Source organism: Mustela nivalis, assembly GCF_964662115.1.
Source record: "Mustela nivalis genome assembly, chromosome: 3".
In the NCBI taxonomy this organism is placed as follows: Eukaryota; Metazoa; Chordata; class Mammalia; order Carnivora; family Mustelidae; genus Mustela; species Mustela nivalis.
The window spans coordinates 165,381,279-165,397,869 of NC_139022.1; the positions used below are offsets into that span (position 1 = coordinate 165,381,279).

General features: G+C 35.2%; 1 long non-coding RNA gene across 1 annotated transcript in view; it reads right to left on the reverse strand.

Annotated features, from left to right (window-relative positions):
- Positions 1–1,685: 1,685 nt before the first annotated feature.
- LOC309860988 overlaps positions 1,686–16,591 on the reverse strand; it is a 28,057-nt gene continuing 13,151 nt past the window's right edge. The window contains exons 2-3 of the long non-coding RNA XR_014309713.1: positions 14,624–14,931; positions 1,686–2,202 (exon numbers count right to left, since the gene is read on the reverse strand). This is a non-coding gene — a long non-coding RNA (uncharacterized lncRNA). The remainder of the gene's footprint in view (positions 2,203–14,623; positions 14,932–16,591) is intronic.

Consider the following 16,591-nt stretch of genomic DNA (forward strand, 5'->3'; position numbering starts at 1 on the left):
TCACAAGTAGGCAGAGAATCGGGAAGAAAGAGAGGAGGAAACAGGCTCCCCACTGAGCAGAGAGACCAATGCGGGGCTCTATCCCAGGACCCTGGGATTATGACCTGAGCCAAAGGCAGAGGCTTTAACCCACTGAGCCACCCAAGCGCCCCCTCTTGTTCTCTTTTTTTGTGGTGAGGTTTTCTGCTTTGTCATTTTGTCCAGATAAGATTTGCTTTCTCCTCCTCTGGAATTCCGCTGTTCTCCTTGGTGACTGAAGTTGGTCTTGGCTGGGTTTCTTCTTGATCTTCTGGGGGAGGGCCCTCTTATAGTGATTCTCAAGTGTATTTGCCCAAGGTGGAATTGCACCACCCTTACCAGTGGCCAGGCTAAGTAATCCACTTGGGTTTGCTTTTGGGAGCTTTTGTTCCCTGAGCAATTTCCATAGCGTTCCGGAGGACGGGAATGAATATGGTGGCCTTCCAATCTCCAGCCTGGAGGAGCCAATTGTTCAGGGACCCACTCCTCCGTGCGCCCTCAGAGAAAAGCGCCCAACCGCCTCAGTCTCCCTGGCCTTTGGTTGCTCTTGGAGGAAAGTGCTCAATTGCTCGCACTTGGAGATAAGCGCCTGGTCACTTCTGTGTCTGTGGCCTCCGGCGGTGCTCTGAGCTCACCCAGCCTGTGACCGGTTCAAGGTAACCCCGAGCTGAGAGCTCACTCCTCCGCTTTGTCACTGTAGCTGGCTTCCCAACTCTAATACCTGTGAGCTCTGTGACACTTAGACACCCCTGGTCCTTCTGTGACCCCACGGGACCTGGGGTTACTCTGACCCCACATGGGATTCCCCCTGGTTTAGCCTCTGGAGTGATGTCCCTCTGTGGAGCAGATTTTAAAAGTCCTGATTTTGTGCTCCATTGTTCTGCCACTTGCCAGGAGCTGGCCCCTCCCCTGCAGTCTATCTTCCCGTCACTTTAAATTCACTTCTCCACAGGTCCTACCTTTCCAAAAGTGGTCAATTTTCTGTTTCTAGAATTGCTGCTCTTCTTCTCTTCGATCTCCTGTTGGATATGTAGATGTTCGCAATGGTTAGATAAGCTATCTAGCTGATCTCCTGCTACGTGATGTCATCTCAGCCTGCTACTTCTCTGCCATCTTGACCTGTTCTGTCTGCAGTGAATTTTTATTAACATTTTCTGTTAACATTTTCTATATATGCCGTACTGGCATTTAATAATTGGATTCCATAAAATGCATGGCTCCGCTTCTGTGTGTGTGTGGAAATTACTTTTTCTGTTCTCTTCTCCTGAACTTCTTCACACTCTCATTTTCATCGGTGTCCTCAAACTGTCCTGAATTGTAAGATAATTTAGTTCCTTCTTCAGTAGGGAAAGATACATCACACGGATGAGGGTGTCTTGGTTTGAAAATTAAGCAAAGAAGAAAGAACTTACCTTCTTCTTACCTTCTCAGACACCAGCACTTTCTTTCCCCTAAATCCCAAGTAATGATCAATACCTCAGAGTTCAAAATTTAATCTTCAAATACATCAGTCATTTGTCAAACTACATTACCACTTGAACTATATGTGTATTTAATTAGTTATGTAAATAGTTATGTCAACCTAGATGGTTTTATATACACATATATATGGATATATATGAAATAGGAACAGTAGCATGCCTAACAAAAATGATTATTTATTCAGTCTTGATTTAATATTTTATTGCAATCTCTTAAAGTTGTATGTGTAGCTGGTAAGATCTGGAGTTTTAATAGCAAGTGTATTGACATGTGAAGTCTTTTGATATGTTCCCCAGCCTCCTTGCCTCAAATCTGTATAATCCATAAAAGACTTTTCCTGAAGAAAGAATGGTGGGAATAGAGGATTACATCCAAGCACCTTTGACATGTTTCCTGATTGAATCCTCTCCTAAGAATGGCTTTGCTTCAGTTTTGAACTTGTTGAGCAGAAAAGGAGCAGAAAACATAGTTTTTCTTTGTCACATTTTTCCTCAAGTGACTCTTCCAGCTGGAGGCAGAGATCCACAGACCTCTCATATTTTGCAATGAGTTTTTCAAGCAGCTTTTACATTTCATTTGATGTTATACCACATATCGCTACTTTCCTTTAGTTGTAGTATTTTCCCACACTTCCAACTATTCAGAAAGCTACTGATCTCACTGGGTAACATAAAAGATTTTCCACCGACTGTTGTCTTTGCTCTGCAGAAAGAATGGAAAGTTAATAACTGTTTGAAACCATGTGATCTGACATTGTAGAAGTCAATGTTTATATTAAATGATGCCTTTCCAAAGAGTGAATGCTACTTTGAATACCTGGTATTCTACTCACCTGCATGACACAGGGCTAGTTTTTATATAATTCTGAATTTTAGTTTTCTCATCAGGAAAATGGAGTGACAGATCAGTTGCAATTAGTGTAAATATTTAAGGGTATTCCTATGATGGGTCATCAAGAGTAGGAGACATACACATAGTGCTACCTGAAAACTCCTGCTGAGTTCTTGGCTTCTCTAACTAATTCCAGGTGGAGCCCAGGTTAGGGGTAGGGCTGGGGGATATAGAAAATGCAGTTATTCTGCCTGTCTTTCCTCCTCTTACTTCTCTTTATGTTGTTGTGGTTTTCTGTTGTGCATTGTAATTTTTCTGGGTAAGGTTTTATTGACCTTTCCAATTTTCTTGAATACACTTATTTTATTTCTATTATCTTACCCAGATAAGCTTTTTCTCGTGTACGATATATCCCCTCATTTTTCTCATTCAGCAAAAAAAGCTCTCCCATAAAGATGTTATCTGTGGTATTTTAATATATCTTAATAAGAAGGACAAAGAAAGATACTTCAAATATGGGAGAATTAAAAAACTGACTTATTGGAAAATAAAAGTCTAGTCAGTATAACAATAAATCAAAAAAGATCTTAAAAGAGAAAGGAAAAATAAGGCAAAAAAAGTGAATAAAAACTATACTATTTACAGTTAAACCTAAATAAATTATATAATAATTTCAGCTGAAATCTAAGAGTTATGAAAAAGAAGACAAATTAAAAAAAACATGATTTTAGCTTACAAATAAAATCACTAGTTATTCTTTTTTTTTTTAAAAAAGATTTTATTTATTTATTTGACAGAGGGAGATCACAAGTAGGCAGAGAGGCAGGCAGAGAGAGAGAGAGGAGGAAGCAGGCTCCCTGCTGAGCAGAGAGCCCGATGCGGGACTCGATCCCAGGACCCTGAGATCATGACCTGAGCTGAAGGCAGCGGCTTAACCCACTGAGCCACCCAGGCGCCCAAAAATCACTAGTTATTCTAACACATGAGAGATTGTGACTTGGAGATTTAGAATTTAATAAAAGTATTTTCTTGACAGCCATGATTAGTATTTACTTTAGCATTTTGATTTAAAAAGAATCTACCACGTACTAGAAATGGAGGAAGTATAGACATTTTAGAATTACTTGCTGGATCAAGAATAAAATAGGGTAAAAGAATAGTAATAATAAGGAAAGCATATTAAATAGTAAACATATAAAAATTATTGAGTAGAATTGGGTTAAGGGGAATAGATCAATGATAACCATGAATAGGTTTTGCTTTTGATTAAGTAACAATCAAAAACCTAAAAAACTGGGGTGCCTGGGTGGCTCAGTTGGTTAAGTGTCTGCCTTCAGCTCAGGTCATGATCTCAGGGTCCTGGGATTGAGCCCCACATTGGGCTCTCTGCTCAGTAGTGAGCCTGCTTCCCCCTCTCCCTCTCTGCCTGCCTCTCTGCCTACTTGTGATCTCTGTCTGTCAAATAAATAAATAAAATCTTAAAACAAAAGAAAAAACAAAAACCTAAAAAACAAAAACAAGATAGATGCTGTATAAAAAATATAATGAAACTATGCAATAGATGAAAAGAAAGTAATAGCTGTATATAAGTATTTTTGAAAAGGAATAATCACAAGATACCGCATTGCTACTAGGAAGGCAATTAGTATTTTTGCACTATTAGTATTTTGAAAAAAAATACATATATATGTAGATAGACATTCACACATATAGATATTCATATAAAGTTAAACTCCAAGGCATATACATAAAAAATACAAAAAATAAAATGTTCTATATTGATATATCCTAAACTGTTTGCAGAAATAAAAGAGAGAAAATAATAAGGAGCCCATTTTTTGTTCTAGACACAACTGTATTCTCATTTTTACAATGAATATGTAGGTGAATGTTACTTTCACATTTTCAAAAGTTAATTAAAAAAAAATAGAATGTTAATTTAAACCAAAGAGACCTTTAGGGAATTTGTTAACTCTTAGAATTTATCGTTTAGGTTATGACCTTATCTAATAATGCATTGATGTGATTGTAATATAATTTCAGTTTGGTATGATATAATTTAAAATGATATGCAGAACAAAAATAGAAGTTTACTCTTCTCTACTTGTCCTTCTTGGTAGTTGTTAGTTTTGAGGAATAATCCGTCATGATGTATTTAAACACTTCTGATTTACACAGATAGATGCCTAAAAAACTGAATAGTACACCCATTCATCTCATTGATCCCAAATAATACAAATGATGTAGAAGCTATTGGACAAATGACTCCTTGAGTGTGCAGAATGTACTTTCCAATACTTCTTTGATATTGTCCATTGAGATGGGCACATATATATTGTTTTGTCACAGTCCTGAATAAAAACTCATTTGGATTAAATGAAAACAATAGTAAACAAAACCGTTAAAAACTTGGAATGGAAGTTGAACACTTTAACCATGAGCAAAACCAGAAATAGAAAAGAAAATAAAATAGAAATAAATAGAAAATAGAAAAGAAAAAATAGAAATAGAAAAGAAAAAAAACCTCAAAATAGAAAAGAAAAAAAGAAAAGAAAAATATAAATGAAAATAGAAAAGAAATAAATAGAAAATAGAAAAGAAGAAAACTGGAATAAAAAGGGTTATAAAATTTTGAAGATGCACCTAATTTACAAACAGAAAATAAGTTCCTTCTCATATGTTTACTGAATGAAAACATGATATGTTAGTTATATAATGTAGGTATAATTTTGATTTTATTTAGAATAATATATTATTTACACACCCTGGTTTTTTTCCCAAAAAGAGCAATATGCACAATTCATACACTAAATTATGACCCCCGCCCCCCAAAAAAAATAGTTGAACAAATAGGGATCAATGAAAGGAGACAAAAATAGAATAAAGACAGAAATTTTAGTAACTAGTCAATATATTGCTATAAATTAGCTCAGAGTCAAATCAATTATATAACTGTAGTCTTCAAAAGCCAAAATAAAAGACAGAATCACCATTGGTCATGTGAATTAAATTTTCCTTAATTAAAAAAAAGTCTATGGCCTATCAATTATTTATCTTAAGTTTATAAATATCCTTAACACTGAGACCTCTAATGAGTGTCCTAGGTAGATCCTCACAGCTGTATCAGTAGACACCACTGTATAATTAGTAACTAACCCAGAAACTCCTTGTGGTAAATATGACAAGGATTTGTATGTTTATGTCTAAAATTCCCTCCATGTAGAATAATACCATAAAGTCAAAACACATTCTAGGAAAAGTTGTTTTTATGGCTGGAATGGGAGAGGTGGAGGATGACAATTTGGCATAGACTGTGTTTTAAGTGCACAAGCCTGTGGCTTGACTCGATCCTCATTTAGATATTCTTCTATAAACACTTCCATGAGTTGGATGTGTTTCTGAAATATGCTGATGTCTTGACTTCAGTATCTCAGAATGTGAACTTATTTTGAAATAGGGTCATTGCAAATATAGTCAAATTAAAATGATATCATTGGTGTGGGCCCTAAAACAATATGACTGGTATCCTAAAAAAGAGAAATCTGGGCATGGAGACAGATACACATAGAAGGAAGACAATCTGTGGAGACAAAGAGAGAACACGATGTGATGATAAAGACAGATGAGTGATGTTTCCACAAGCCAAGAAACCAATCTTGCTAACACCTCAATTGTGTACTTTTAGCCTTCAAAACTGTGAGAAAACACAGCTCTGTTTAGGCCACCCAGTTTGTAGTAGTTTGTTACAGCAGCCCTAGAAAACTGATATAACCATTTCTCTCTACCACATTTTTGATAAATATTGTGTTGTTGTATTTTTGAGGTTATCAGCTTTGAGAAATTCATTCATCTAGAGATGAATGTTGCATGCTGCAAGATAATAGTGTTTTGTTTTCACTTTCTACAACACTACTGATACGCTTCACAAGGGCAATTATTGTTGTCCTTTCATTTACTGATATAATACAAGAGACCTGAATGGTATGTTTGGCATATGGTCGACACTCAATAGATATTTGTTGCATGAATGATTGAATCCTCTAATGAGAGTTGATGAGTCTAACCATTACTTCTCCCTGAGCAGACTGTTATCCAGCCGTATCACAGAAGTAGACCAAGGGAATACTTACCAGCAAATACAAAAGATTTCCTCAGCAAAGAATTATGGGTCAGCCCCATAAGGAAAAATATTAAATTGAGACCCTAGATTCCTCTATTAAAGAGAATATCAGAGTGCTGTTTCCAAACTTGTGTTTCTAAATATCCATCATTAAACCTTGATGTAAGAAGGAATATTGAGAAATGAAAACTGCAACGGAAGGTAAACCTGGAAAATTTCTGCAAGTATCTTTGTCTAATCATTTAGAAGATGACATTAGATCGACATTTTTATCCCTCTGTTTCTCCAGTAGTTATAGAAATGATTGGATCTATACAGAGTCTAACACTTTCATCAAGAGGTTCATGTAAAATCAACTGTTGTTATGTCATTGCAAAAGAGAAGTTTGAATGCATCTGACTTTGGCACAATTGTTAAACAGAAAACAGAAAAACCCTCCACACATTTAGTTTCTACAGTGGCACTGTTGTAATAACATGGGGGCAATAAGAGATGGTCCTCAACTTATAATGGTTGGACATAATGATTTTTCAACTTTGCAGGAGTGCAAAAGTGATACTTCTTTAGCAGAAACTGTGCTTCACTTTCTAAAATTGGATCTTTTCCCAGACTAGTGATATGTGACCCAATCCTCTCTCATGATGCTGAGCAGTGGCAGCCAGTGCTGCTCCCAGTCAGCCATCTGATCAGAAGGGAAAACAACTGGTACACTTACAACCATCTCTACCTATCCCATAAAACCATTCTGTTTTCCTCTTTCAGTACATTATGAAATAAATGACATTAGTCAACACTTATCACAAAATATTGCCCAACTTTAGGCTGATGTAAGCATTCTGAGCATTTTCAAGCTTGACTAGGTTAAGCTATGATGTTTGGTAGGTTTGCTAAATGCATTTTCCATTTAGGACATTGTCAATTTATGATGGTTTTATCAGGATAACCCTATCATAGCTTAAGGCAGATCTGTAGTGAATTTGATTCAGCATTATATATATTAGAAAAGGATCTTGAAGTCTATCTCTTGTTTTTATTTTTATGGTCTAATTTTCTGATTTCTTAAGACTATTCCTGATAACATTGATTGATAATTTCCTTTATAGAAATTTCTATAAGGAATCTATGCTGAATTTGTACAACTTCATTCCTGTTCCTGGAGATAAGATCAAAGTAGACCAATAGATACTGAAAGTAATACTACATTATTTTTAGTGTGATTCTTAGGTCATAATAAAAAATTAGAGTAGTCTTAGGTGGATTAGACTTGCTTAAATCTCATATATTTCTCAATTAAAATATTATAGTAGTGATGATATTAAAAATGTATTTGATTTGATTCTGAGTAAAAGCTCCTAATGGTTAAAAACAGTTCAGAACAAGAAGTAGTTTACTGACAATGAAAATCATCATACAGAATAGTTTTTGTATAATTTGAAAAGATTTTCTCTCTGTGTAGAATAGTCTATAACTAGATATTTTTCATATGAAAATACTCTGAAAAATACCCAAACATATTTAAAAATAATAAACATGTCTAAAAATAACTGACTATCCCATCTTTATATAGAAAAATAAAAGATGTATGCAATAGTATATGGTTTATAGATGAAAAGAAAAACAAAATATTAGTGATAATTGTTATAAGTGAGCATATGATTTAAAATCAAGTGGATATGAAATCAAATATTGACTCTACTCACAAGTAATTTAAAATGTTCATATTATTTCATTTCTTGGAGCCTCACTTTTCTTATGGATAAGAGAGACAAGTAATGCTTTAATGCATATTTTGTGTGTGTGTGAGTATTAGAGAATATATACAAGGCTTGGTGTCTTCAGGTCTGGCTCTTTAATAAATAGAAGCTCTTCATTTTAATTAATTATGTTAATAACCACAGCCTAAGCCCAAGAGAATTGGAGTTACTAATCTAAGTATGTTCATTCTTGAGTAAGGTCCAAGCAAGATAGATTAGCTATTCTATGGGAAAATAAAAGTGATATTAATATAGAGGTGGGCCTGGGCCAAGCAACAATCTTAATTCTTAAAGAAAACACATATTTAAAATGAGTAAAATTACCAGATATAAAGAGTAAAAGAAGTTCTGTGTTAGCTCTATCCCTAACATACAAATATATATAAGTTGAGAATTGGAAAGATCCAAGGGGAATGGAAAACTGAAACAGGAAGCCTTAGCATAGATTTTAGAAACAAAATAATAGGAAGCTTATGGCTTAAGAAGAAAAACCTGGAGTGCCTGAGTGGCTTAGTTGGTTAAGTGTCTGCCTTCAGCTCAGATTATGATCCTGGGACCCTGGGACTGAGCCCCATACCAGGCTCCTTGCTGAGCAGGGATCCTGCTTCCCCTTCCTCTGCCCGCTGTTCCCCCCTGGCTTATGCTCTCTCTCTCTCTCTCTCTTTCTCTCTGTGCCATATAAATAAAATTTTAAAAATCTTAAAAAAGAAAAAGATGAGAAGCCCAGTCACTGTGGCCTGTGTAGAATAATCAGAAAATGGAAACTATCCCAAAATGGAGTATCAGGAATTGTTAGCGAATGTAGGAAATTTAGGAAGAAACACATACATGATTCATAGTTGGATAAGAAAGGGTAATTCATTTTTCGAGTTCCATTAGACTAATGGAAGTACAGTATTCAGTCGCAGGGCAAATCTAATGTTCTAAAACCCCACAACCAGCTCTAAGCCCTATTGTTGCTGGGCCTTAATTTTGGCTCTGACAGAAAGAACTTTACTTTGAATATATGTTTAAGGACCAAAACCTAAATTCACTACAGTTTTGTCCCTAGCATTTCCACTGTGCTTCTCCAATTAAGACCGGAAATAAAAGAAATTAAAACATTCCATTTGTGACAACATTTTGTAAGTCCAGACCACTTGTATAGTCATCTCTCACCCAGAAGGATGAGGAGCAAATCTTTCCAGTAGACACATTCCGAAATGAATTGCGTACATTCCTGACATTATTCTGATGTTCTTCAGGCCATGTGTCAGGTGAAGTGTCCATTGGGGTATGGAGTCGAGTTTAGCATTTTTGATCAAAGGGGATAGCCACGATTTACAGCCTCCCTTTGATTCTGACCTCCCCCTCTTTCTCTTACCTTGGAGGTTGATTACTAGTTATTAACAATTTAGACAATACGAGATAAAGATCATACTAGAATCATCAAGTGAGCTGGCAGCCTTTTCCTTTTTTATGTACACTAGAATAATTTTATAGGATTGGAACTTTTTCTTGATCATTTCATAAAATTAACTGAGTAGATGGATCTTTCAGTGATTACTAAACTGCTGATTCAGTTTGGTTAGTATTGATAAGGAAATTCAGTTTTTATGTGTTAATTGATAAGGTTTTATACATGTATACATTACTGGAAATTACCTTGTATCTATTTTCTTTTTTTTTTTTTTTAAGATTTTTATTTATTTGACAGACAAAGATCACTACTAGGCAGAGAGGGGGAAGCAGGTTCCCTGTTGAGCAGAGAGCCCGATGCAGGGCTCAATTCCAGGACCCTGGGATCATGACCTGAGCCAAAGGCAGAGGCTTTAACCCACTGAGCCACCCAGGTGCCCTTACATTGTATCTATTTTCAATAGGTTTTTCTACTTAATATATATTCTATATATAGTCCTATCTATTTCATATTATCCAAATTATCTATCTCAGTTGTACATTTTATTTTTCAATGTGTCTTGAGATCTTAAAAATACTACTAGTCCTGTCAAAAAGTCAAATTTGGTTTCTCCTTCCCCTTCCTCTGCCTCCTCCTCCTTTTCCTTTTAGCTCCACATTTTATTTTCTTCTATTTTCTTTAATTCTTTTCTAATAACATCACATTTTCTATGTTTTACGGTTAATTTGCTGCATTTTTTTTAACTTCAGGACTTTTTATATTCAATATTTTCTTTAAAAAAAAGATTTTATTTATTTATTTGACAGAGAAAGAGAGAGACAGCAAGGGAGTGAAGACAAGCAGGGGGAGGGGGAGAGGGAGAAGCAGGTTTCCCGCTGATCAGGGAGCCCGATGGGGGGCTGGATCCCAGGAGCCTGGGACCATGACCTGAGCCTATATTCTTATTTTTTAATTTCACATTTAAGAATAAATTATTTCCATCTACTGTTTTATTTACATCAGACTAGTTTTAGATATAGTGGTTTTTTTTTTTTTTAAGATTTTGTTTTTATTTATTTATTTGACAGACAGAGATCACAAGTAGGCAGAGAGGCAGGCAGAGAGAGAGGAGGAAGCAGGCTCTCTGCAGAGCAGAGAGCCCGATGTGGGGCTCGATCCCAGGACTCCGGGATCATGACCTGAGCTGAAGGCAGAGGCTTTAACCCACTGAGCCACCCAGGTGCCCCAGATATAGTGTTTTTATTACATTCATTTCAAAATACACTAAATGATATTACATTATTCATTTATTTGTTGTTTAAATAAAATTGTTTATTTTTTAATAATACCTTGTACTCTCATGAATACCAGATGTTTCCAGAAATAGCATGTATGCCTCTGACAATGGGCTAAATAATTTCAAAATATCATGTAGTTTGTGTAGAGTTTCATGAATCACTTTATAATGGCATATATTAGGCGATTTTTTATATATACAATATAGAAAAATATAGTTATACAATAAAAAGCAAGGTGATATATAGCAACGGGAAGGCACACAATGTCAGATGATACCATTTGTTGACTTTTGTCCCTCTATTGTTTCTATATTTTTTAGTCTCATTGCTTTTTTATCAAAAAATTGCATTTGACAATATTCCTCAAATTTTAAGGAAAGATTAAATTAGATATTTTATGTAAAACTTTTGTCCAGCTGTAAAGCATTATGAAGTTTTAATATAACAAAATGATGTGTTTCAGAAAGATAAAAAGCTTAAGGTCTTAGTAAATACCATACTTTGGTGATAAATACTGAATTCTTGGTATCATGGCAAAATACAATCCTCCTGTTATATAATGTGGTTCCACAAAGTATAGACTGAGACATAAACACAGCACGGATCTTTACAAGAAGGAATTGCCAAAAACTGTGAAGGGTTTGAGGTTTTATCCAATTTGTAAGCTGCCAAGTCAGCTTCCCAGTTTCAAAGTGTTAGTGAAAAACATAAGGCACCTGGGTCAGAGGCAAAGACCGTTACTACTCACAGAAAGCAGCAGCAGCATCATGTTCTCATCAGCACCCCTTGCCTCCCTCTCGATTTACTTGGGGCAATGTAGAGGACTTCAGCTGAATGCTCTCCACACAATAGGGTTGGGTCACGGCTGAGGAACTCTATGTTCAGGAAAACCCCAATTTAGAGGTGGGCTATATGCAAACCTGCCCCATATTTCCTGGGAGACAGGCATTTATTTTGTATTATCCTCATCAGGAAACAAAAATATGCCCTCTTTTCCAGAAAGAGATATCATATCCATGTTCCAATGTTATTTGCTAGACAAACATCCTTGAAATAAATAGTCTGGAACACAGACTATCAAGGCTGCTTCACAATATTTTGAGAAATACAAGAGATCCCTTAAGAATTGTCCCTCAGTGAAAGTATTCAGTACACATCTGTGCCCATTAATAACACTCTGATCATTCTTACTAAAGATCTTATATGTAATTTGCCTAGAAAGCATAAAGATTAATGCAAATTCTATAAGGAATATTTGGGAACTCAGATTTTGACATTTATTTCTGTTTACTAGTAAGTATAACAATCTTGGATATGAATTAAATGACTGGAGAGTCAAGAAATAACCGCATGATTCATCACAAACAATGTCATTTATTTGTTATTTCTAAATGAAATGACATTCACCATTTCTCTTGCACTACCTTCTCATCTTAGAACAAGCTCACATCATCTATGACATTTCATCTCCCAGAGATGGAATAAAAACAATCTAAAGGAATGTCTTCTACTTGTAAAATCTGATAACAAGTGGTAAGTACCAGATAATATGAGTTACACATTTTCAAAAAAGACTTGATGGTTTAATAAGAGTGTTTTGGACATACTTAGTACATAAATGATTAATCCATGTTAAAATATAAATCACTGACAAAAGCTTGTCACGTCAATATCATACTGCTAATTGCCCATTTCAAGGAATTACCAAGTGCAAGAATTTCCCTGACATTTTCCTCAGGCAAGGCAATTGAGAGAAATCTATTTAGTCTCTTTGCAATCTTCCTTTAATGTAAAAGAACTTCATTTAAACCCTCTTTATGTAGTAATCCCACTTATCCTCAAACTGGCTTCCTTTCTTTAATATGCTGTTAGAAGTTCATAATTTCACTTTCAAGACCACTATCTAGTGATTCTATTTATTTTTATTCTGCTTGACTCCTATTTTTTTTTTTTCCATATGAACAAAGAGATCCAAAGAGAGTTACTCTCTTTGGAAAGAATCTCTGATATGCTTGTAGAGTACAGCCGTGATTCATAGCAGATATGATTCTAAGCTTGACCTCGTGTGATGGCAAGGGTTTTAACAAAGAAAAGTAAATTAAGTGATGCTTGCAAATTCAAACTTGAATGGGTTGTAGACTTAAATTATTAGAAAAGGGGATTCATTTTAGACTAAAAGACTATGAAATGTCCCATGACAAGTAGATCACCCAAGGTTTTAAACCATAATTTGAATGACAGTATTAAGGGGGGAAAGTTTTGAGAGATGTATCATGGGTGTAAACTGAATACAGATTAACATAATCTCAGATAATTCAATTTTGATGTGAATCTATAGCAATGTTATTTTTTAGGTGTATGTGGTTTTTGTTGCTGTTTTTTGTTTTGTTTTGTTTTTAACAAACCACCATGTTCAAGAACACCAAAAAAGTTACCTCAGAAGTGATTTATGTAAATCACTGTTTTACATAAACAGACGTGGGACATTTACTTGACAGTAATAATATGAGCCAACAATATACTAAGAAACATAGCTTATCTCATTAAAATTTACACATCACTATTAAAAGCATAATGTGATAATTTAAAAATATATATAATCTTTGATAAATCTGCAGGGGTTGCCAACTCTGGAAAACAGCATTGCCCTCAGTTCCCAAGATTCCAATTTTTCTTGAAAAAAAAGAATGCAAAACCAGTGTTACCTAGCTGAAGCCCAGAGTAAAGAAAAGAGACTAGACTTAGTGTGAACTACCCTCCTGAGTAAAATGAGGAAGTTATAGAGAAGCAGTTTCCAATTAAAACTTAAAAATATTTTTTATTCTAATGGTGAGAAATCCAAACATTAAAACAATGGATCGGATTGCTTACTGAGAAGTTACCATCAGCAGAGATATTTAATATACTCTAAATTACTGCCTGCCAACATCTCGTGACCTTCCTTGCCAAAAATGGCCTTTTCAACACTGATATTCTGTAGTTCTGTGGCAGTTGATATGTAGATTTTTAAAATTTCCTGTTTTATTATTTTTTTTCACTTCAACAGGAAAAATATAAAACAATATTTTTCAAAAGAAAGCTGAAGATCATTGCAAATGGGAAGAGAAGGATATTACGATCAGTAGTATGGCTCAAAATAGGGTTACTAAATTAATTCACTTTTTGCATTTGGATTGATATTCTTATATGACACTAATATTACATTTAAATAGTCAAATTTCAGTCTACCTTTTTTTTAAGTTATCAAGAGAAAATTAAGTTTATGGAGGATAAAGTATTTTAACAATGAGTTTTATGTTTTGGTGAGTAATATTATTTAGGACTAAAGATATTTTTAAAAGCTGGCATGTGTAAGGCTAAGCAAAGAGGTACATAATCCCTGAATAGCAAGGTATGTTCTCAGAGAGTGATGTCTGCCGTAATCCTCTGAGAGCATAAACTCTTCGACCTCTTTTACAGAGGCTAGTATCCTCCTTTCTACATCACTGATTTTCTGTATGCACAGCTCCTGTTCCTAGCAAATCAGTGCTACTTTGTCCTAATTTTCATAGACAGAATTTGCTATTTTACAGAGAGCTAGGACGTATATACTGAGAAAAACAGCAAGAAGCTAAATCAGAAGACTTTCTCTTTTATGACACTGGATTGATAAATCAAAAAATATACTTGTTTCAATTGATGGTTGTATTACTTATTTACTGCTGTACAAAAAAAAAAAAAAAAAAAAAAAAAAACAACTCACCTTTTAACAGTTTAAGAAAGCAAACCCTTATTATCCCACAGTTTCTGAGGGTGAGGAATCCAGGTGTCATTGGTCCCCTCTGGCTCAAAGTCTGTTACAGTTTTAGAGTCATAGTGTTGGCAGGGGCTGTGGACACATCTAAAAGCTCCACCGGAGGGAAATTGTCCACTTTTAAACTCATTTTCAAAACTGTTGGCTGGTTTTAGTCTCTTGTTACCTGGACATCTGCACAGAGCGATTCCATGACATGGCAGCTAACGATCCTACAACACGACAACTGGCTCCCACCAGGAAGAGAGAAAGAGGATCTGAAAGAGAAAGAGAGAGATAAACCAAGATGAAAACCTGAGTATCAGGACGTAGGGATTACTGGTAGCCATCTGAGTGTCTTCTTACCAAAGGCTTCTACTGATCTTTTAATTTCTGGATTCCTACCTAAATTATTCAGGGTCTGCATACAGGAATACACAGCTCTCTGTGGAATTTATGCTTTATTAGCAACAGATGAATGGCTGTTCATGAGTTCTTTCTCAAGGAGAACATGACCTTATTACATTGCAGTGCTCATCCAGGCTAATGGATACCCTGTGATGTCATTGTCTGATACTAGTCAACAGAACACCAAAATTAGCATTTGACAAATAAATATTTATTTTTAATATTAAGAATCGGGGTGCTTGGATGGCTTAGTGGATTAAGCCTCTGCCTTCGGCTCAGGTCATGATCTCAGCGTCCTGGGATTAAGCCCCACATCGGTCTCTATGCTCAGCTCAGCAGAGAGCTTTCCCCTCTCTCTGCCTGACTCTCTGCCTACTTGTGATCTCTCTCATTGTCAAATAAATGAATAAATAAATATTTTTTAAAAAGGAATATATTAGGACCCCTGGGTGGCTCAGTTGTTTAAGCAATTGCCTTTGGACCAGGTCATGATCCCAAGGTCCTGAGATCAAGTCCTTCATCAGGCTCCTAGCTCAGCAAAATGTGTGCTTCTCCCTCTGCCCTTCCCACCCATTTGTGCTCTCTCACGCTTGCTCACTTTCTCTCAAATAAATAAATAAATAAAGCTATAAAGCTTAAACAGAAAAACAATACATTAATCTATTTTCTTGAGTTTTTTTTTTTAAAGATCTTATTTATTTATTAGACAGAGAAAAATATCACAAGTAGGCAGAGAGGCAGGCATAGAGAGAGGAAGGGAAGAAGGCTCCCTGCTGAGCAGAGAGCCCGACGTGGGGCTCAATCCCAGGACCCTGAGATCATGACACAAGCCAAAGGCAGTAGCTTAACCCACTGAGCCACCCAGGCACCTCTTAAGTATCTATTTCTACTTATTTTCTATTTTCACACAACTGAAATGCACTTAGTCCCATTTTTATTAGTAAGTTCACTCTCCTTTTCAGAAAAACTGGGAAATTTAACATTTACCAGAGGAGGTCAGCTCTTTGCATTTTTAGTTTTGTTCTAATTCTCACTTCAGTTCCAACAAATTTGTCTCTTCATACCTTGTACTTCTTTGTAGCCTATGTTCAGTATATGCTAACTTATATAGTTTGTATTCCAAGTCTCTGACTAGATTTATTACCTGTTATTAATTGTTCAACTATGATTGGACTAAATTCCAATATTTTGCTTTAGAAACTGACGTATCTTATTTATTATACATTCACCTTAGTAAATAGAATATTGTTGCATGTTTAATATTATTATTAACAATATCTGTAAGTACTCTCATAATTTGCAAAGCTTTATTTAGCACTGTCATATTTACTAATTACGATAACATTTAGAATTACATATTTTCATTTTATGATTAAGTTGACACCTGAGGTTAGGTGATATCTGTGTTGTGCAGTTTTTAAATGGTAAAGTCAATACTTAAATTTAGATTTTGTCTATTGGATACCTTAAAGTCTATGTAAGTAAATGACTACATTGCATAACATTAGAATAAGGAAAATTATAAAATAG